Source organism: Colossoma macropomum, unplaced genomic scaffold, assembly GCF_904425465.1.
Source record: "Colossoma macropomum unplaced genomic scaffold, Colossoma_macropomum, whole genome shotgun sequence".
NCBI classification, from domain to species: domain Eukaryota; kingdom Metazoa; phylum Chordata; class Actinopteri; order Characiformes; family Serrasalmidae; genus Colossoma; species Colossoma macropomum.
In genome coordinates, this window is record NW_023494806.1 from 16,091,254 (window position 1) to 16,115,059 (window position 23,806).

General features: G+C 41.7%; 1 long non-coding RNA gene across 3 annotated transcripts in view; it reads left to right on the plus strand.

Annotated features, from left to right (window-relative positions):
• LOC118827518 overlaps positions 1-23,806 on the plus strand; it is a 42,168-nt gene that overhangs the window by 2,851 nt on the left and 15,511 nt on the right. For 2 of the 3 annotated variants that reach the window (XR_005008871.1, XR_005008872.1), the window contains exon 2: positions 13,575-13,665. This is a non-coding gene — a long non-coding RNA (uncharacterized LOC118827518). Of the gene's footprint in view, positions 1-11,315; positions 11,628-13,574; positions 13,666-23,806 lie in introns of those variants that run through there. The other variant, XR_005008873.1, reaches the window with a different exon arrangement.

Sequence of the window (23,806 nt, forward strand, 5' to 3'; positions counted from 1 at the left end):
TTCTTAATTTCCAAAAGATCTAGGTGGCACTAAGAACCGGCCTAAGTTAGTTTACTTAGCCCAGTGTTTTTGGTCTAGCTCATTATTAACAGAGTAATTACAGAGTAATGCATTTTGAAGATCCTACTGTGATGAGGGTCAATGTCACGTCCATATCCCAGCCAGCATGAGCAGCCGTTTTGCTCTGAACAGGCCTCCTGGCCACTGCTCAGTTATACAATACTGTGCAGTGTTTGTGACATTGCCCTGCTGCATTGGGGTGTAACCCAGTCTGGGGCTTGTGCTTCTTTGACGGTGGATTATGTATACTGAGTTCTCCCTCTCTCCTCAGCTTTTTAGCGTGATAACTAATTTCAGAATCATACCATTAAGTTACCACAGCTCTTACTGAGACAGTCATATTCAAATGTGTCTTAAACGCATGTACGATATTGAAAGTGCTAACATGAATTAGGGCTGTAAATGTGGTTAAAGTTTTCTAATCCACGTAAATCAAGGCCAATTTAAGGCTTATTGAACTTGAACTTGTAAACTATTGGCCAGCCCTGGTTGATGGAGGCTTCTATCAAGGCTGAATGTGACTGAGCTGCAGGGCCTTAGGGTTCAGCCTAAGTGTTATGGAGGCCGCCTTTTTATATCGCTCTCATGAGCCAATTCAGTCACAGATCCATCACATCAACTAACTAATTAAATCTATTTTGGCTTTTTCCCTGCAGACTGAGTAGTGGGCGAGCAAAATTAGGGCTCTGAAATTATAGGCTATCTTTGCAGGGTCGAGAGTGGGAAATTGATGGCAGTTATGTTAGCCTACTTCAGCTCTGACACCTGCTATGTGGACACCGCGCTATTAATTGAGCTAAATGCTTCAGGGGATATGTTTGAGTTGAGGATAATGGCACAAATAGCTTAAAATAAAAGCCCCTCTTGGTACGGTAGCACTGTGTTGGTGAGGCCTCCAGTCATAGACGGCGATATGTATGATAGGCGTTCAGGTAATTTCAGATGAACTGTGACAGGAAAATGAATTGAGGACACACGTGATGAAGGAGATTTTTATTGTTTTCCCACGTTTAGCAATTTGCCCGCTCTCCAGCACCGCCCCCCCCCCACCCACCCCCCCCACACACACACAATTATAGCCTATATATCCTATTAGTGACACCAACATGACACTTTTTCACAGATTGAAGGTCTATTACCTAAATTGAAATGTATTAAAATTGAAAGCAGAAGGCTCACTGTTAGCTCGCTACCCAAACCTTCGGAAAAACAGCCGAATGCTAATGGGAATCTGTCTGAAAAAGGACATGGTCAAACTAGAGCTCGACCATCTGACGTTACATCCTGCCCTTTCACCACCACAGCACACAGCCATCCTCACTCACAGTGCATCACGACACGACCAGGCCAGGCTCCAGTACAGCTACACGACCACCTCTCTTCTCACAGCACTACTTCCCCTCAGAAAACCTGCTAGCAGTCCTCGGCGTACCTCCATTTTCCTCAGATGTGTCGTTGGACCTTCTAAAAAAAACACACAAATCGCCCCTCTTCACGAAAAGCGACGATCTTCTCGACGACCTCTCTCTCCTCAGCCTTGCTAATCCGCTGATCATCTCTCTGGTGATTTTTTTCCTCGTTTTTTCCCTCCACACCGCGGCCAATAACATGCCTCCACAGCGTTTGGCGCGCGTGGCGATGGCGGGAAAAAAGCGGCACCAGCTCGAGCTTGCAGCCTCGTCTTCGTTTTCGTCGACATCATCATTACCTTGAACGCTCCCCAGCGGTCCGAGACCTTTGACCTCCTCGCGGTTGTTCCACGTTTTTGGTCGCCGTTACCCCTCCAACACACCCCCCCAAACCACCCTCCTTGTTCTTCTTCTCCTTTTCCTCCTCCTCCTCTCTCTCTCTCCCTGAGATGGCCCCCGTGTTTCTGTTTCCTCCCCTCTCTCTCTTACACACACATACTGCTAGCAGCAGAGGTAGCGCGCGGCGGAATCTCTCTCCTCGTCTTCCTCCTCCTCTTCTTCCTCCTCCTCTCAGCTTCCCAGCGATCTCCGAGCTAACACTCAGGACCGAGACGACGCGATTTCTTCGTCCGCTGTTCTTTTCTAAAACCTATTATTATTATTATTATGTTATTGTTATTATATGTCAGTGCTGGAGAGGGATTTCTTCTTCATAAGCTCGCCGCTGTGGGATCTCTACCGCTGGCTAACAGCACCAGAGGAGCCTTTTGTGAGACTGTGAGACTGAGGGCCAATCTGCAATGCTAATGAAGGCCTGCGCGTGCGTGCGAGAGCGCGTGTGCGCGCGCGCATGTGTGTGTGTGTGTGTGAGTGTGTGTGTGTGTGTGTGTGTGAGAGGGACGACTGCGCCTCAACTCCAACTCTGATATTGTTTTATGGCATAAGAGGGAACCGCTGACTGAGGAATTACGAGGCTGTTATCTGGGTGTTTTTTTGTAATCTTGACCTTTTTGAAGAAAACCGTCATGTTTAGCTCCACTTTGCTGGGCTTAGGCTGTGTGTTTTTTAATTAACGAGGACAACGTTGGACGAGTTGATCATGAAGGAGTTCCGTGACTGGCTCGAATTACACCACTGGGCCGTGTGGATTTGCCCACTTTCAAGCCGAGAACTGGAAAGTGCGACTGGATTACTGGCGCGGATTTTGGAAGCGAGTTGTTATCTTTGGTTATCTAGCTGTATGAGTGTGTTGGTCGTCATAAAGCTAGATAACCGAAAGTAAAAACTGCCTCCAGACTCATCGGACCCAGTGGATGCTCCACAACTTATGGACGTTTATGAAAGAAAAAGTATGGGATTGTTATGACTGAAAAGTTTGGCATGGCAAAATGCGCGTGGGGGATTTAACAGGACGTATATATATATATATATATACATATATATATATATATATATATACACACACACACACACACACACACACACACACACACTATCATCACTACGGTATAAAGGGTTTTCATCTTATATTTTTTTCTTATACTTTTCTAATTATTTTATACTTACTTTTACTTATTTATTAATACCTAACAACTAGCAAACTTGCACATATTTACTGACTTTATAATTATTATTATTAACACTTGCATAAATACAAAAAAACTGCAAACTGAGCCACGTGCGCGGCTGCCCACGTTCCCCCCTTCGTTTCAGCTCGCTCGCCTTTGGACCAGGCCACGTCGCTGGCATCCCAAACACAAATAATTAGGACATATACAGAGCTGACAAAAAGTGTGTGTGAGTGTGTCTGTGGTCTGTGTGTGTTAGTTTGGGGGGGCGGGGGGGGGCGTTGGAGTGACTCGCTCCTCCTTTAATGGATTCCGTTAAACGGAGCGCAGGAGCTGTGAACGGGCGGCCGCTGCCGTTCCCACGCTCAGCGCCATAGGCCAACGCGGATATGACAGACAGAGCTTGAGGGGTCTGGGTAGGAGGGGGTGGGGTATGGGGGTGAGGGGGGGAGGATGGAGTTGGGGGGGGGCGGTGATGGGGCGACACAGGTCATAAAAAGACGTCAAGTGCACCAGACTCATCTGCATCCCTTTAGGACAGACTAGACTTGGCCCCACAGAGCGGCATCACGCGCACATGGGCTTGAACCGAGCCGGTGCTGCTGCAGGCCTCGTGGGCAGCCTGACTCACACAAGGGCTTATTTTTTCTGTGCGTGTGTGTGTATTTCTCTTTCTTTTTTTTTATTCTTTATTAAAGTAGCCTATTTTATTGTTCTCCTTTGGAGGCTGCAGACTAAAGAAGGCTCTTCTGAAAAGATGACATCACCCGCCATTGTTCTCGCATTTGTATTTGAACTTGAGAAGTGTGAGATTTTTTTTCCCCGGCTTTTATTTCCTTTTATTTGGCCCTGACGCCCTTTCATATTGCTTACATTATCACAACTGCATGGCGCTTAAAATATAATCTGCTCAACCGAGAAGACGAATTCACACGAGCCTCGTTCTTGTTCACGAATTCACACGAGCTTTGCTTCGTTTAATAGGCCTAAATAAGAATAAAGCAGAAGAGCGTCTTATTAAAATTACGACGAAATTCAGTGGCTAGAAAACATAATAATAAATGCATTTTATACACTGTATTATGGGGTCATAACCTGTTTATAATAATCTGCCATTTGGAATGGCCTATAGAATGATAGATTACCTCTATTTATCACAAACAAAAATCATATTTTTTTCTTATTACTACTACTATCATTAATATTAACACTGTTAATAGCGTTAATTGCTTTAGTATTGTTATTTACAGTATTAGCGTTATTATTAATAGTCTTAACTGTTATACTCACATGCTAGACTGAAGTGCAGGCTTCATTTAACACGAAAAATAAATACATTTAAAAATACTTATTCATCTTCTTTGTCCCACCAGAGGCAAACCCAAGTGTCTCTTATTCAGGGAAAGCCTTCAGTATCGCGCCATTAGCCAATGCCTCAGAGAAAAAAAAAATCTGAGAACAGCCCAGCATTGAATAAGTGCAATTCACTGCCCAGTGAAATTCTCCTCTAAACGTCTTTTGAATAGATTTCATTGTTTTCAGGACTCCACATGTCACCGTCGTGTTAAGAACTTGAACCGAGTTAAGTGGTGGAGCTAAATTTCCTCGCTGAGTTGCACTTGTGAGGGTGAAGGAGTGTAGTAGACGTTGTTGAGGTGGCTTTCTTTCTGTACACTTCAGGGAAATCTAATTATTACTATTTTATTCCTGAACAGCAAGTTTACTTGCCTTCAGACTATCTGTTTAGAAAATATTGAGTACGTATTTGCAGCCTTAGCAGTCAAACATTGAGTTCTTTCACACACATTTGATCTTGTTTGCAGTCATCAGTTCTCTCCCTGGTTTTATTTATATAATATTTTATTATCTTTTTCCCCCCTCAACGTCTATGCTGGCTGGCCCTTCATTTTGCCCATTCAAAGCAAGCCTTGTAGGCACAGGGGTGAGAAAGTCACTCAATCTATTCAAAATGTCACCACTGCAATTTAATGCAGGGATGTACTGCAGAAAGGTTGTGAGTGGTCTGGAATCTCTGCAAATCATATTTGAAGTAGTCTTTCATTATTGCAGTGCCACATGCTTTGAGTGATAGAAATGGGTCACGTTTCTCAAGGATATCAGCATTCTGCAAAGACAGTATGTGGCCTGTGTAGAATAGCTGCTGGTGTGACATGCTCCTTAGAAAGAAAAAAAAATGCATGCTGGAATTTCAGTTCAGGTTTATGAGGATCTACCTCTGCCAGGTGCTTTTCATGGCTGTCACATAAGATTCGGAAGAGATTTAATTTCACTGGGTTTGCCCTGAAATTTTTTTAAGGCGAGAAATGAGATAAAGATTGCCATCTTCTCATTCTCAGTCTCTCTGGTGCACATCTGATGTGAATATGTGGCTGTTATGTATGTGGCTTACAAAGCTCAGGCCGGTCTGCAAATGTATGAATATTCACCCAGTAGGCTGTCCTGTGTGAAAGGTTTCTTGATTGTGTCTGTATATGTGTGTGTGTGTGTCTTTGGCACATTTACAGTGCAGGGAAAAATTCCTGCCTTTTGATTGGCTGAGTTGTATAACCATGGCGACCGAGGCAGCTTATCAGTATTCATTGGGTGAGCAATCTTCATATTTTGGACTACTCCACTTCCCTCAACTGCAAGGCCTCCTGTCTGGGCTGCTGTTCCGGCTTTGATACCGAAAAGTCTCCACTAGCCTGTAATCAGCATTTAGCCTAACTCTAAGTGTTGGCGTTTTGATTTAAAATTCAGCTTAAGATGGACTTTCTCAATACTGATATATTAAACTTTTAGCTAAAAGGCTTCTTTAACTTGTAATAGTAGAGGACTTCTTTAGTAGGGTTCTATAAAGAAACCTTTTGCAAAAAGGTTCTTTAAAGAACCATGTATATAATAGGTTTTCCCTTATAGAGAAGAACCATTTAACCATGTAAAGAACTATTTATGCATTTAAATTTTCCTTTGAGTTGTCATGGCTCCATATATAACCATTGCCTTTACCAAAGAACCATTGAAGAACCATTTTTTAGGGTGTAATAAATTTCAGGAAATACCTCCTGATACCACCTGATATTGCACGTTAAATGTTATTTTTCTAGAGGACCTATTCATGCATATAAATTATATAATACATAAACATTTTTTTATTTGAGCTATAAAGTTATAGGATAGTGGATAGTGATGATACAGACATGCTCTAATATTTTGCACTTGCAATAAGAACAAATTCTTACCTGCATTAAGGTGCTCTCTGTGGTGTGTAGCCTGCTTTAAGGCCTGTTCTGTGCTTTTTAATAGTGAGTAGTTGGAGGAAAGCTGAACAAATGTTCCACTAGATCTTTTTATTATATTTTGGTTTTCATAAAGAGTATTTTGTCATGGTAAAAGTATTTGCAATGTGTTTAAGTGGCTTTGAACTAGATGGTCTACTAGTCTGTAGTTGTCTGTGCTCTGGAAGTGTAGATATTATTGACTTATCAGGGGTGCATATCAGTTCCCAGCTGACTAGGTGACTGTTCAGTGCTAGAAGTTTCTAAGCAAAGTGGCAAGGTGGTCTGGAGTAGACATCTTAAACAAGCAGAATGCTGTGAGAAGCTGGGTATAACTCCGCCCCCTCTTTCTCTCAGGTCGTTGTCACATGTGCCTTGCTTCTCTTATTGGTTGGTGTCGCTGTGGCAACAAGAGGTGAGCTCACAGCGCGCATGCTGGCAGTGTGCGAAAGAGGGTGTTTGTATGCATGTGTGTACACGTGTGTACATGAGCGTATATGCATCTCAGTTAGTTCTTGATTCTGTATGAATGAGCCTGTGCAAAATGAGTGTGTGAGAGAATGATGGTGTGCGTGTTTATGTGGGTCTGAGATCACGCATGCGTAAAACAGCCATGTGTGTCACTCGCCCCTTCAACGTGTGTTACACAACGCCCCAGTGCTCCATCTCCCTTTGGTCAAATCTTGATTCATCACACTCGGGTGATGCAAAGTGTTTTTCCATTTGATGTGATGCTCTCTAAGTCTCAAAGCATAAAAGAAGAAGAACACTGCAGGCAATTTAGTATCATACATACTATATATATATATATATATATATATATAGAAATTCACACTTTATAGGACAGTAGCATAATTTTGTGTTTGGACAGCTTAGTGATATTGAAATTTTTGTACCTCAGCTGAACATTGATTTAATTGCATAAAGGAAATGGGAAAACGGTCTTGCAGGATTTCTGGTTATGCACTCATCTAAATGATCAAACCTTCCCCTTCCTCAGATATCTGATAGTTCAGCCTTTAGCCCTGTTCTTTTCAATGTTAGTATTAATTACATTCCCTGGAAGCACCTCTTAGAAAGAGATAGATGCAGCTCATGGTAAGAGCTTTAAATTGGCTCAATACACTCAACACATACTGAGCAGGTGAGCAAACCTTGCAAAGACTTGATGAATGATTTAGCTCTTTTTAAGTGCTTACCCTGTTCCAACCTAAATATCTGTCACTCTATTACACTGGCTCTGCGTTGTGATAATCATTAATATATAGCTGCAGTCCTGTAATCAGAACGTTGCTCTGAAACACAAATACTTTCGACAGTACAGAAGCGAGGCTGCGTGAATGTGTTAGCGGTGGATTTATAGTGTTCAAGTGAAGCTGGCTGGCTGACTGTCCATTTGAATTCTGCAGCAGTCTGCTGAATTCAGATTATGCAAATGCCCTCATGTTATAAATAAATTACTATAATTGCATTGAAATACCCTTCAAACTTGTCAGATGAAAGAGTCTAAATAATGCATTTCATGCCAATGAATTATTTAGCTGTATTAATTACAAATAACCGGCAGCAGGGCATAGGCTTGTTTTTTTTTAAAAGGTAATACAACCTATTTCTGTGTGACAAAAAATATTCTCTAGTACAAGCTGACTTACGTGGGTTACACATATAAAATATTGCTATTTCAGTTTTCACTGATTAAAATGCAACCTCACAAAATGCCTAATTACCTGTGGTGGTAAATTTAGGTGGAACAGAATTAACAAGAGCAGATTTAAGAGATGAAAAGGCTGTCAAATATGGTGTGAACTGGCTTTATGCTGGTTTGTGAATGGGTTCCGTATGCAAACGCACAAGGCCGCAATTAAATGATTTAAGGGCCTGCACCTGTCACGTCATACACTGAAAACGGCAAGTTTTTCACGTCACTGTGCTTACATTAGAATCACTGGATTTTATGCAGATTTGATGAGCGCTGTCTCATGCATATATGCGGAGCGGCAGGGGTGGGGGTACCCAGAGCTGCCCGCTTAATATCCTTATTAGAAGGATGGGGGATTAAAAATTGATGGTGGAGGTAAGGGCAAGCAGAGGGTGCCCCTCGATCTGCCCATGATCTGGGGCAGAGGAGAAGGCTGGGGTTGCCTCAGTACAGCAGCACTGCTTCCTTCAAGGTGCCACCATCTTAAAGGGCTTAGGCAGTGGTGAGCATGCGGAAGAGGGTAGACCTAAAATGTCCGCTGGCGCGGCCTCGCGTTACAATTACAAAATTAGCTGCCATTGCATGATGCTGTGCATGCCGAGCAGCTCATTTGCATGCACAGACTGGCCCCCCCCTCCATTACTGTCAGCTACATATGCGAATGGCTCATGGTGAGCAGCGGCCGCACCTTATCCTGTGCAACACCCGCGCCATCCTCTAACACAGGGTGGAATCCAATGCGTTTTATCGCAACTCCGTATTCATCTACGGCTCCATGAGATCTCTGGAAATTCTGAATGAATATTTATTCGTCCTGTGCCGAGCCCTGGCCTGTGGCTAGGACCTGGGTAAGCCATTACATCTATATTCAAATCCACGCGTCTCTAATCTGACTTATGCTAAAGATGATGATGGCATGCCTGTATCGCTAATAGATGGCGGTTGCTGCCAGATAATGCTAGGCGCTTTGTTGACACTGACTCTAAAAGCAGACAAAACAGCCTTAACCCACTGAACCCTAAACATACTTTTTATTTGGTTATTTATCTTTATAACCAATTTTCCAAATTAAATCGTTAAAATTTGGTAACTACTATGAATTATTTGGTAATTAAGCCAAATTATATGCAAATAATATGCAAGTTATGTAGTTATGAGAGTAAGGAACTCAAGACTAGGCCCAGTCTGGAAGGAACCCAAGTCTGGGTTCCTTTTTTTATGGTGTTTTCTGGCAATACATTTTGAAGCCCAGTCACCAATTTAATTTTTGTGTCTCAGTCCTGTTGCTCTTTCTCTCCAGCTTAGGCCATCAGAAGCCAAGAAGCCCCTCGCTCCCCGCCCCCGGCCCCATCCACTCCAGTGTCTTAATTATTTCAGAGGTGTCTGCTTAGAACAGGGGAACGTGGCGAGCGCCAGTGCCATTTGCATTTCGCTTTCATCTTCACAAGCCCTCGTGGCACCGCTGTGGCAAGTGTGCACGAAATGAGCCCTAATGCACGGCTCCCGCATCAACTCATGCACATGCTTCTACAAAATGCAGATTAGTGCATACATGCGCACTCATATTCAATTGTGAGCGTATATGCAGGCATACAATAGTGGCCATGCATGCACCGAGAGCATCCCTAAGTGGAGTTAGGTGGCAAAAAGGAAGATAAAAAAAGGAAAAAAGGATAGGCGCATATCTCCTATGCATGGTGATGTAAAGACCAAGGCCAGGCACTATTGTAGCTCGCCCAGGTAATTGCCAGGGGTGAATGGGAGCAGGGAAGTGCAGACAAAGCATGGGCTTCATTTTCTGCTTCTTTTCCTGGAATGTGCACTGCGTGGTTTTACCACCAGCGCCCACTCCTACAGTCATGCAGTAATGGGCTTCTTTGGAGGCCTCTGAATTCAGCATTGAAGGGAGCTTTGGAGAAGACAAGGTCTTACATGGGGAAGTGGCAGTGAGGCATGGACACATTGGCTGGACAGCTCCAGTACATGCTATCTAGACCAAATGGGCTAGTGTAATTCACCTTTAGACAGAGACGGGCTTTTGATCGCATGGGCTGCTGCAGGTGGTGATCAGTAATGATGTTAACCCCTTAAACTCTAAGGATCCATCTGTGGGCCCACACTTCAGCTTCTCATTGTATTGACCACATAACTTGCATATTAGTGCTACAGTCATTATCAAATAAATCACTGTAGTTACTGAATCTTATGATTAGTAATTGAATAACCCTGCAGTTTAAGGGGTTAATAATGACACTAGCCATGTGTCTGTTCACATGTATAGCTGAAACAGTTTGCTATAATCAGTCAGGTGCAAGAGCACAAGGATGTGTACGTCTCCCAAGAAACCCTATATGCTTGCAACACCTACGTATGTTTGTACAATTCGACGTTTATCTTCAAATGCACTCTCCTGTTAGCTGTGAGGGTTGGCGTGCATGCGTGTAAATATCCTCCTGACTACATCTTGTGGTCGCACCCCCAGGATGTCTGAATAGTGTTAATTAGTGTGAAAGTGTGCTACCCGGGTGTTTGCAAAACTCCCTGCCTCCCCCTCTCACACACACCCACACGTACCCACTCTCTCTCTCACTCACTCATACACACCTTATGTGTGGAACCCCCCAGACACAGAGATGAGAAGAGTGTAATTAAATTCCTGCATGTGTTAAGTCAGACCTGTCAGTGGCTAATAAAGGCAGATGAGGGAGTCTCCTGCGCTTGGCACGTCAAGGAAATAAGACGACAGGGCACGGAGGGTGGCCAAAGGAGAACTGACCAGATACATAATCGCACATACAGCCCGCCACAATTATTTTCACATTTTCTGAATAGAATACGCATGCGAGTTTAGTGTAGTCTGGTCAGTTTTGTGTTGTGCAGACTGGCTAAAATTGTAAAGTGCTCTAATTTAGGTAGCTGTTCCATTTCTGTAATGCAAGATTTTGTTTCATTGTCCAGCACAGGTATATTTCTTTACCACTGTACAATTTTTTAAAAATTGTTTGCATTGTGATACAGATTTCATGATGAAGGGACCAATAAAAATGGTCCACAATTACTTGAAATAAAGTATCATTATATTAACCCACTTTAAAGTTAAGCACTTCTTTGCTTCTCCTATAAAGTTCTAACACACAATAACATTTACAAGGTTTTGTTACAACAGCAACAATATGAAAGGGGCATTTCACTGTCCGATGCATTAGCATATACAAGGTTCACTGCACTGTCCAACTGGTACACAAGGTTTTTCTCCCTAGACATCTGTGATAACTCAACTATATTTTGAGTGCATATGAAATGGTCACTAAGTGCTTTTGTTTGTATCTGGTCATGATCCATGTACTGCATTCATGTGCTTTGGGCACCAATGCGTGCCTGTATGTGAATGTGTGAATGTGTATTGTGCAGCTCTCGTTTTTCATCCAGCAGACGAGATGCAGACTGTCAGTGGGGAATCATACCTGGTTCCATGCTAGAGCAGTCGCCCCTCATACAGCCTAGTAGCTGCTGATTGTCAGGGTGGGCTGCTGGCAGGGAGACGCAATAACTCGAGACACCCCGGCTGTGGAACCGTGGCGGGGGATGGGTGGTCTCACAGGCTGCCAACACCGTGAGCAATTTGCCCAGAAAAACACATCCTGCAGGCTAGACAAACACATGGACCTGCTTAGCTGCTTCGGTACCAGTGCTGTTCCCCTCATCATTTTGCAGGGGAACTGTCACTGCTTTTTTCCAGAAACTGGGGCTCAGCATCATCCAATTATAAGCAGAGACAGGAAATATGTCATGAGAGAGGAAGTGCATCGTAGCTGTTGTGACTAATGTGAGGACCGCTTCTGTGAATATAGTCAGGTCCGGCGTAAACAATGGTGCCAGACTCACTCTCTCTGTCTGTTTGACGTCATTGAGTAAAACCCTTCAATTTATTTGGGGCTTTATTGGTAAACAGTTATTCTATCAACAGTTCCTTATAAGAAGCAAGAATAAAAATGAACCCGTTTGTCTCTTTTGTCACATGCAAAATAAATAAAACTGCTGTTTTTGTCTGCATGAACGAATTTTATTAAACCTACTGTGCTATTCATAATTTGTCCTTGTGACCTTTTATTATTGATAACAAATTTCAGAAGTCTGTGTACTTTAGGCTAAGAACAGTAACACTTGTTACTGTTGACAATGTTACTACTAGACAAGGTGAAATTAAATGTACAGGTGAGATACTGTGTTTATTAAGATGCTATTATACAGTAATGAATGTGTTATAAGCAACCATGCCTAACAAAAGAGCTGTAGTATTTTCTTTTGAACAGACTTTTTTTTATCTATTTTCTCATGTAAAAGTAACTAAATAAGTACTAACAACTAAAATGGCTTCATGTCAGTCCATTGTCCACTGGCAAGCAGAATTGAACAAGTTTAACCAGTGCCTAGCCGGGCACTGTAGCTTAATAAAACTTGACATCTGTCATTCTTCCTTTGACATCTGCTAGGAGAAAGCCAGCATCACATGGACATAGCCTGCACTATTTTTGAGCCTGTTTCGCTATAGAAGCATGCTATGATGACAAGCATTAAAAAGTCATACACTACAGGTTTAAATAGTGTAGGTTTTGGAAGAGGTTACCAAGGGTGGCCATTAGGTAGCGCAAAAATGTATGACTGCTAAGAACCGCTAAATATTTCCATATTAAAGCCACTTTAATTCAGTACAGGAAAAAAAAAAACTTGGTATATTTGCAAACACAGATAAACCAAATGCCCACTGGCTATGAGTGTACCTCAAACCAGATCTGTTTCTTATCATGTTTTCTTTGCTAAATCTTGCACTCAAGACACTCCAAACATAAACATGCAATCAAGGACATCTCAAGTCAAAAGTTAGTGTTATAGGGTTGAATTCTTCTGTAATACTGTAATATATTTCAGGTTACTTTTGCCTATCACACACAACTAATCAAAGAAATACACCCTTAGAAATATATACCTAAAAAAATGATGCCATAAAAGAACAACCACTTTTGTGAACGTGAGTGCAAGTTTAAAGAACGTCTACATAATATAAAGGTTCCATATCAATTACAATTTTAACTAAATCCGTATATCCAGGCGAATAATCATTTAGGAATCTTTATTTTGAAGGGTGTTTGATGAAAAATGCATTTAAGAGGATAGCATTGTATGGAGTGTTTGTGCGTGCGTGCGTGTATGCGTGTGTGTGTGGGTCTTGGTTGATGACTCCAGAGAATGCACAGCTGTAGAGCTCTAGGGAACCATCAGCCAATAATATATTTGGAGGTGACAGCCACGCAACCATAGCTGACATCTCTCTACACATATATAGTATATTTGAAATTGAAATAGTTTGAACTTCAGAACTTCAAACTTGGACCTGTGCACACATTTAGAATGCAAGCTGCACCATCTGAAGTGTTTTACTTTCTCAGTTTTTCCTTCATCAGTTGTGAAAACCTATAAGGATCATCCAAAACCAGAAACATTTGGTTATAGCTTTGAAATGCAAAATATTTATGAACTCTATTTTTCCCTTACATTGCAGGACCTGGGAAATATGACCATAACTTACCACTAGAAGAGAGAGGAGGCAGAATGGAGCTGGCTACTTTATCTTCCAATAAAACAAGCATAAGGTGAGTTCAATAAAAAATAGATAAGAAAAAATATAAATGATAACAACAAGCCAACACCCGGTGGTAACGAGTCCTTCCCAAATGAACTATGTAGGGGCTTTTTGTTTGTTATGTTTATCCTCTAATAACCCTACCCTGAGAATTCTGCCAAAAGATTGTTACTTACACTGCCTAAGACTTTAAATTTGACAAAAATATCTAAAAATGACTATCATGTATGTTTGAATAATCTTGTTGGAGAGATTACACTCTATTTCGTTGTCTATTATAACAATGTGCTTATAGGACTGCTTTTTCTCCAGGCCAAAGACATCAATTCCAGTCCAATTTTATAAAGTTGCCATATAAAATGATGTCAAAGGTCTGCTATTTGTTTATGTCAACAATTTGATGTTAATTAACGCACATATTCAGGGCATTAACTTTGACAATATTTAAAACTATGCCTGCTCTTGTTTTTACAAAACAACTGAATAAGTGTAGCCAACTGTTCTGTTATCCAACCTCCAAAACGTACATTTACAAAAGAAACTAAAGATCATTCAGATACTAATGTGAATTACTGCGCAAGATCTCCTTTGTGGGAGTCTGTTTTTGATACAAGCATGCGACGAAAAAGAAATCTTAATTTAGAATCAAATTGCACGACATGCATTCAAAACATCACACTGATTCTCCTGACATATGATAAATGTCATTGTATTATAGAGCACTCTAGTATTTAGATTTCCTCTACATTTCTGCAATGAAGTTGATTGCATTTTATTTCTAAGACTGTATGAATGAATGTAACATTGAGTATAACCTTGTATGCAATGTTACTCTGAAGAGCTGAAAGAGCTTGGGGTTCAGTAGGCAATACTTGATGTTAATTACTAACGCTGCTTGTCAGACATGTGCTCTTAAAAGCCAATTAAAGAGAAAATGTAAAATTCAGTCAAGCTCTGAAAACCACAAGCCCTCCTGCCTGGAGACTGGGTTATGTTTTTAGAGTAGAGGTCAGCTCTTGTTCAAATAAAAGTTTAAAGATGTAACACTGTCCAAATGTACTCTTTTTAAAATGAGGAATTAAGAATTTCAATATGGTGATAAGAGAAACATCCTTACATATATTACTATAGACTGTGGTCTAACCCGCATAAATGTTATGTATTTGTTCATGTCAGTGAATGTGTAGATATTCTTACCATTCCAGTTCGAAATTCAATCAGCTCTCTCACACGTAGTGGTAAAGACTATTATTAGCCTTTCTCTAATCATTTCAAACCCATCCTATTAGGAGCACTCGCACACCTCACATGCGCATTTTCCAAATTCAGCTTGCTACTACTAGCATGCATGCTCTCAGCTCACTATCATCACCCCACTCTAGTCTATCGGCCATGTGCAGCCTCAGCCCTGGCTGCTTTTATGCATAACGCGGCTCCTTCCCTTCACGCACCTTGCTGGGGTGTGATTAGCATTAGCCCCGAGGAGCTAATGAAGGCCCATGCCTGTACTTGCGTGATTACAGTGAGCCATGGGTGCAGGAAAAGCGCCCACGAGGACAATAGATTCCAGCGTGCCACATGTCTGCCCACGCCCAAGCCAGAGAGGGCTTTAGACACTTCTGGTTTTCATGGCGTATGGTCTCAAATGATTTTAAAAAGCTAACAGTCCCTACAATGCATGTCGCATTGAGATATTATAATTAGCATTTCAATGGGGTGAATATAATACTGTGTAAAACATACCCATAAATTTCTTTCTGGTGTTTTGTATAAATGATTTAAATTTCATTGGTAATATCAATTTTTCATATTCAGTGAATAATTTCACATTTCATGCCTGGTTTCAGCTCTGCCCCAGTCCACCCTCTCAAACACAGCATATTTGTCCTCCTTGCTTATTTCTGGAACATTTAAAAGGCTTTTCCTAATCAGCGTTTGATCCTTTTTCATGTTTCCATTTTTTCTTCTTCGGAAAAAAGAAAAAAAGAAAGATCTAGATGAGATCTATAATTAAAGATGATGGAGCAACATCGCATTCATTAAATATCCAAGTAGCAGTGTTCTGCGGGGTGTGTAACAACGCCGTGCAGTGCGAGTTTAACCCGCATCATCATTTTATACTGAGAACAAAGGCTGTGCACATAACAAAATGCATGCAAATGTATGCAAATCGCCAGCAGCTAGAGGGAAGGAGTGGAGGAGGTGAGGCTGGGGAAGACGCGAAGGAGAAGGGAGGCGTAAGGCAAAGGGGTTCGCTGTTTACCTTTTGCAAAGCGGTCATTTCCATTGCCGTGGCGCTTTTAAATATCCTCACCTGCATATGCTGGAGATGAAGTTGAAAGGCTCTAAGAGGTCATGTTAATTTCACCTGCTTTGCATCGGCCACTCCCACCTCTCCCTATGCGAGCCACTAGCATGCTAATATTCCTGTGGTCGGCTGCGATGGTCGTTGCCTAAGATAATGCAAAAGCCGTGGCACCTGAGAATCACACTCTGCAATCATCTCATGTCACCTTCCTCCATTTCCTCTTTCTTTCCAGAATTTCAGACAAACAGGAGTACCACTCTAAATACACTCTTAAAAATAAAGGCTCCTAAATGGTTCTTGGCTTGGACATACAGTTCTAGGAAAAAACCTTTATTTGGCCATGAAACTTTACATTCTGTGAAGGAAATTTAAACTTTACAAAGGTTCTTCACATTCATTTAAAAGAATGGTCAAAGGACCTATTTAAAGACTCTAAACATTTTAGGGAATTAAAAGAGGATTTTCTATGGAGTTCCAAAAAATCTTTTTGGGCCTTTTTTTAAATTATAGTTTAAAAAGGTAGTTTATAGGAGGTATAGTTTATAATAGTAACTGTGAAATGACATTAAAATAACTGCATGATAAAAGCCCTGAAACCTGAGTATGATGCTGTGAAGGGATTGGTTCATACATTTACCAAATGTATTTGCAAATCCTGTTGTGAGCTACAAGAGTCAGAACTGCAGAAAAGTAATAGCACATGAACACTTATACATGAAGCATGTCTCTTTATATGTACGCTAATAAACCCAAATAAGCAGCACTGGACCTCATGACCTCCCTGCCTGAGGAACTATATCAAAATGACCACTGATAGTACTTGTGTTAGATTGAGGTTTTTATGGAGGTGTAGCTTAACTAATAGGTAAACACTAGTGGGCAAATATGAGCATCTGTGACATCTGGAACAAAAAATTATACAATCTCATTGTCTTAGATGTTCACTTTTTGTGGTGCAACTGCAGTGCATTGTTATATGCATGTGTGTATGTGTGTTTGGGACTTCTTCCATATCCAGAAAGATCAGTGATTTGTGTGCAGCAGCACATGAAAGCCTGTTAAAATAATGCCCTTCCCCAGACAGAAGGCACAATGCTACATTTGAGATGTGTGGGGGGCACACGCACGCACGCAGACACACACGCACACGCACACACACACACACAAGCTCTCATCTGGGCCTCTCCTCAGACAATATATAGTGCGAGAAAGAGGGGGCTGGGGGTGTGAAAGCATAGACAGACACTTACAATAATGCATAATGATGTTAACATTCCTGCATGTCTAATAGAGCAGGATTCGACCACAGAGATGCTCCAGATAGACGTGTGTGTGTGTGTGTGTGTGTGTGTGAGTGAGAGGAGAGAGAGAGAGAGAGAGAGAGAGAGAGAGAGAAAGAGAGAGAGAGGGAGAGAGAGAGAGAGAAGGGGAGGGGGTTAAGATGATAAATTAATTCATGCTTCTTAGCTGTGGCTGTATTTGAATGTGATCATTCAGACTGAAAGCACAAACGTCTGAGACACACTCTTCAGCTTCATAGTGGAAAGAGCATATGGAAGCATAAAGAAATGGTCAGTTAGAAAAACTGACCCAAAATCACGAAATCTCTCTCATTCAGCGTTTTTGTCAGTGTTTTCTTTAGCATTAAGCAGCAAGGGGAAGAGCCTGCAATTTTGTTTTTATGCATTTTCAGGACAAAAAAGAAACGCAGGAAAAGCAGAACTACATGTATTTTTATTACATTATTACATTTAGGTAGTTTCATTTACATATTTATATGAACTTAAATCTTGAACTTGAAACATAACTTACACATTACCTTCATAACAGCTGCTGAGCAATTGATACCAGTTACTGTAAAATATGCCTTAAGATGAGTAACTGAATAATAAGTCTGGAGTTTAGGGGGTTAACACCTGCAATGTGGAATTAACACTTAATTAGCAGCCGGAAATGAAAAAACACTGTAAGAGTGAATTCAACACTGCAGATTTAACTGTGCATTAGTGTGCGAGTACAGAGACAATATGAAAACGCACCTTTCTCCACTCTTGCACATGCATATAGGAAATAAATGGTGCCTGCCAGGCAGTGGTGGCCCTACCCCAATTTCAGTCCCTCCCTCATTCGCCCCTGCATCATCTCTGCCTATCGTTCTAATTGGGAGCTTAGACTGAGGTGAGATTTTGTCCTCTTCCCACCGTCTCTATCATTTCGTTAACCTCACATCAAGCGGAACCCCCACCAACGGGACGGGCCGAATTGGATATGAAAATAGAAGCGACGCGTTCGTCAAGGGAAGGGGGGCGAGAGAGAGAGAGAAAAAGAAAGAAGAGAGAGAGAGAGACACAGAGAGGAAGAAAGAGAGAGAGAGGCGTCGTCTCCAGAGGAAGGTGGGCGAAAAAAACGGAAAAGCTCATTTTCTGCGGCCACCCCGGCGCCCGTCTGCATTGCAGATCCGCAAAAAGCCCTGGCCGACTCAGGAGCAGCTTTATGCTATCTGTGCCGTGGCTGTTCTTTTTTCCTCCCTTTTTTCCCCTCCTCATATATATTTTTTGGCCCCTCTTCTGGTCTCCATAAAATGTCAAGTTAATTTCCTGGGTGGTATGAGCTACACCTTGCCATGCACCATGTGTGTTTGTGTGTGTGTGTGTGTGTGTGTGAGGTTTGCGTGTACGCGTGCGCATGTGTATGTGTGTATGCGCGATAGAGGGTGGGGGAAGGGGGAAGAAATAGTGGAAGGTGCACAGAGAGCATGCCAGTGTGTATGCATGAACGTCGGCATATGCACGTGTGTGTTCGTTCACATGACATAAGTGACCGTGTACAAAAGGTTTTCTCACACAAGTGAGAGTGTATGTGCACATGCATGTAGGTGTATAGAGCAGAAATTTATGATCATATGACTTACCATATAAAGGGGTTTATTATTATGTTTGTGCATGGAAGCAGATGAATTAAACGACAGTGGGATTTCTCAATCAAAGGGTTTTTGCAATATATACAGTACTGTGCAAAAGTCATAGAGCACCCTTCATTTATTCCAGTCGAAATGGCCATTAAGTACAATTTATTCAGTTTTAAGCATGAAGAAAAAAAACCTTAAGCCTTTATATGAATAGAATATAACTATATAATAGAACCATAATATAACTAAACCAAATGTAATAGCTTTTTTCCAGTACTTAGCGTGTCAAACCATTGCTTTGATCACAGCTTCCATTCGTTTTAGAAGACTTGCTTTCGGTTTTTCTAAGAAATCTGCAGAGATATTTTTCCACACCTGTAACGTTCCGTCTTAGAAGTTGTTTGCATTTTCTGCTTCTCACTATCTAAGTAATCCCAAATACATCAACTGTTGAGATCTGGACTCTGAGGTGGTCAGTCCATTGTTCTGAAAACACCAGCAGCTTGTTTGTTTGATTTCCAATTTGTCCATTTCCTTTTCTTAGTAATGGCTTCATGACAGCTATGCATTTGTTCATGCCCATAGCAGTGTCTTCTCACAATGGAAAGATGAACAGAAACAGATCTGAAAGAAGAATAGAGCTTGATTTTCTATCAAAGATGAAAGCTTTAAGTATTGTTTATCTGACAGTGACAGTTTTGGTGGTCCACCAGGTCTTGCACAGTTGTTTTCTGTTTATCTCTTAATAAATCTCCAGTTTTGAAAACTCCTGCTTTTTTACTTATTTTCCTTTGACTTTTCCCTTCCTTATGCAAGTGGTGTATCTTATATCTAATCTCCTCAGAAATATGTCCAGAATAAAGAATAACTTGTACTTAATGGCAATTTTGACTGGAAATTAAATAAACAGAGTGTGGTTGCTGACTTTTGTGCATTACTGAGTATGTGCGCATGTATGTACATGCGTGTTGTGTGTATGTGTGTGTCAGGGGAAATTCATACAGCATAATCATAGTTTTTTCTTTTAGTATCTGTGTGGGTTTGTTTGTATGGAGGTAATATATGTTCATCTGACTTAAATATACAAAGGTTTTCTTAGTACGTGCATGTGTGTTTTGGCCGTCTTTGTCACATGGATATGGCAGATCTCTTTTGCATACCACACAATGTGAGGGATTATAGGGTGCTGATTTTTCGGAGTGGATTCCGAGCTGAAGCGCATTACAGGGTTCACACACCTCCTCCTGCAAAGTTACGCCCACTCGCTGATAAGAACAGCCTTACTGCCTCTATGTGTACATGTGTGGCTGAGACATATGATAATATATACATTATGTAAATGTAGCTTACACGTATGTGTAGGCGCCGACATTCTTCTTGATTCAACTCCTAAGTGCTTATGTTCTGTGTAAAGTGTAGTTTTAGTCATTGCTATTTCAGATTTATTGTTTTCTCAAATTCTTCATATCTTGGGGTTTGTGTCATTAACAACATACATAGAGAATAAAATCTACATTAAGGCGTGGCAGTAGTTTTATTGCGTGTGAATTATGCTAATGAATGAACGTATTAAAAAAGAGTTTTCCACTCGAAGGCCAGAGCTGTGTCAGTATAGCTATAGCTAACAGCTTCAGGTAGGACATGCCACATATCAAATACTGTTTCATTAAATGTACTCTATATTCCACTCTATAGTACAAACCTAACAATGGTAAACACTTGAGTCAAGGCTTTGGATGACTATTTTATATGCTGATTTAAATTTTATTTATTTTTCTATTTTCCATGTGCATGAGTACATATTTGAAGGTTTTTTTTTTTTAGTTCTGATAACTCAATAACTCATCATCCTTGAGACTAGCTTACTCCAAAAATGTGATTTTGATTTCCATATCCAACGGCCTCGAGATGGCATTTCTAAAGCAAAAATAAATTTAGCTTGCACAACCCCCATTATACATGAAAATCGCTCTCAAAAGTGTTTTTTCCCCCCATGAGATGTCTCCACTTGTTTAGTTCAGTGCTGGTATTGTGTGTAGAAATAATTCCATATGCCCATCACTGAGGTGTGGGGAAGTATGGGAAATTCACCATCACGTAAATATGTAAATAGTAAAGGTGTGGGTTGGGGGGGTGGTGTACGCGCAAACATATTCCGACAGACCCCGTAAAATGTTATAATGTGGAAAAAAGGATAATGTATTTGTCAGTCTTGCTTACGCTGATCTATGCCTCTGCCCTACAAATGTCACATCCCATAAGCCCAAAAAAATTACACCAGCCCCCACCTAATTAAGCATATTCATGAAGCTGCTTTGCATACTGCTGCTGGCCGATTGGGTGGTGTTCGGGAAGGGGGGGGGGATGCAGATATTTGACAGAGTGTGGGAGTGGAAATTCACAGATGCAAATTTGCGCTGCTAAAGATACGGCAGGAATTCTTAGTGCCAATTTTTTTTCCTTTTTCCGTTTCTAATGTGATGTGAAAATGCATTTAAAAAGCTCTTCTGCTCTTCTAGAACTGCTTACATATTTACATACCATGTGTTAGTAAATCCGTTACATAGACCTACAATTTCAAATGCATTTCTTTTGTAACATTACACTGTTACATCATGTTGTTACATCACAAAGCTACTGCTGAATTTCATCGTTATATTGTTATGCTACACTGTCACATTGTTGAAAATTTTTGCCATTATTTTTCAAATAATATTTTTAAGAACAATTTTTTTTTCACAATTTGTTTATGCATTTTTTTTTTTACCATTGCCAGCCTTAGTCTTTTTCTTCCCCCCCACAGTCAGTTTGTCATTCAGTGTATGCATGCATGTGTGTAGCCTAGCAGGTGTGCAAATGAGATGGAGGGCGGGTCCTCTATCGCATAGGCAATGAGGATGTAGATATGGGGAAGTGTAGGGGGGCAGTGGTGGCTGCAAATAGAGAGAGAGAGAGAGAGAGGAGGGATGGGTAGAGGACTGAGCGAGGGGAAACAGAAAGAGTAGAGGAGGCTGATCCGGAAAGGAAAGGAGGGAGGGAGAGAAAGGAAGGAGAGCCGTGCATTTTTGCCGTGAGAGCGCTCCTTCTCCTCGTGGCTTGGGGGCCCTGAATGGCTGTCTTTGTGTCGGGGGTGCACGATGCAGACTCAATCAGAGGCTCCTCCAATTAATTAACGTCCGGGGCCGAGAGGCCCCCGCCACTGCTTGGGTAAACAGCGATTGTTCTCAGCCTGGGGTTTCAAAACAAGGGGGGCAACAATGGTGCCATTGTCCCGCCACCCCTCATTAGGGGGAGCACATTTGTAGGGTGGACTTGGGGTGGGTTTGTGTGTGTGCGTGGGCGTACGAGAGTGAGAAAGAGAGAGGCATATAGGCCACTCTCCCATGATCCCATTACCGTACCCCTACTGCATCCTCCATGCCAGCTGCATAGAGAGAGAGAGCCTGTCATAGCATCTTCACATCAAATCCCCTATCTGTGAGAGTGAGAGAGAGATGGAGGGAGGAAAGGGGGGTAGCAAGGGGGGGGAGAAAAAGAAATAGCGTGTTCTGCTTTGGACCTCATTAACATAGGCGAAAAGGGAAAACACAATAGAATACATTACATCCTTGTTAGCAAGAAGCAATCAATTAGCGGGATAGCGCGGCTAGCCTGGCACAGCGCCTTTCTCGCCAAGGTTTCGCTCTTTTTCAGTGGGCGACCAAGCATTCGCACGCTGCCGCTTCTCCTTTCCCCGCCCTGGATTTTAGGATGGGCACAAAGGCTTTATTAGATTCTGTGCGGCAAATGAGGGTCTTTTTAGGTCTGTACGAATGTGCTTGTGTATATTGGCTAAATTAAAGGATTGCATCAGCATTTTTCAACCTAATCTCAATCACTTCTGTAGCATATGATTGCTTACTACACAATTTTCCTGTAACAGAGATAGAACTAAAAATTTGCTATCTCAAAACAAACCTATAATAAAAGCCAATGAGAAGGTGTTTTAGAAGGTCAAGGGGTATTCTGTGTTACAGAGAAAAGAGTACAGAGAAACACTTCAAAATTATTATCTGTGGTAGTCAACTGTATGCTGCAGATGCATAAGTGAAAGAGTATTCATTTAATGTGTAATTCTGAAAAAAGCATACTGCTTTCATTAGGAATACTCTGCAAATTTAATCTAGCCAAAGACACGTACGCTGAAGGCAATGAAGATGCTCTGCATGAATACTGAAAACGAAAGCCGGCTGTAGTAGCATCCTCTCAGGTTTTCTCTCTGTGGCTTGTCAGCTCCTTTCAAATCTGCAACCCCACCGCTGAAACCTACTATCTGGTTCTCATCTGTGGATATGTTAAATCATATATGGCATTTTAGGAGGCCATTTTGTTAATGGCTAACACAAAGGAATGCTCTCAGAAACCTTGGAATCACTTAGGTGTGAGGCTCTAGACTGTGGTACACTCACAACCCACCCACTGTTGCGACTGGAAATAGCTCTTGCTTTGACGAAATGAAAGTCGCAGACACAGAGAGTCTATGAGTGACAATGGCAATTGCATACGAAATTGTCACCCCCTATCCCTGTTGGCGATTCTTACACGCCGCTAGCCGCCGGCTCCTCTGTTCTTCGGATGCTTTTCTGTACCTGGGAAATAGGCCTGATAATGGCTGCAATCTGTACCCAAAATGGCGGAGGGGAAGGGGGGTGGTATTTCTCTCTAAAACAGTGCCAGTGACTTCTGTCTGGAATCTCTCTAATTGTACTCTATCACGACAATGCACAATGGGCCGGGGCTAGTTTCAGGCCAGCATGAGCATATGTGTGTGGGTGTGTGTAAGATGCTAGCAGGTCTGGCCTCTTGAGTTTGCCCCATCTTGTTTGATCGAATGGATTTCAAATGTAAATAATTAATACTAAACAATTATGTGCAATGTTAAATCAAACATAGGAG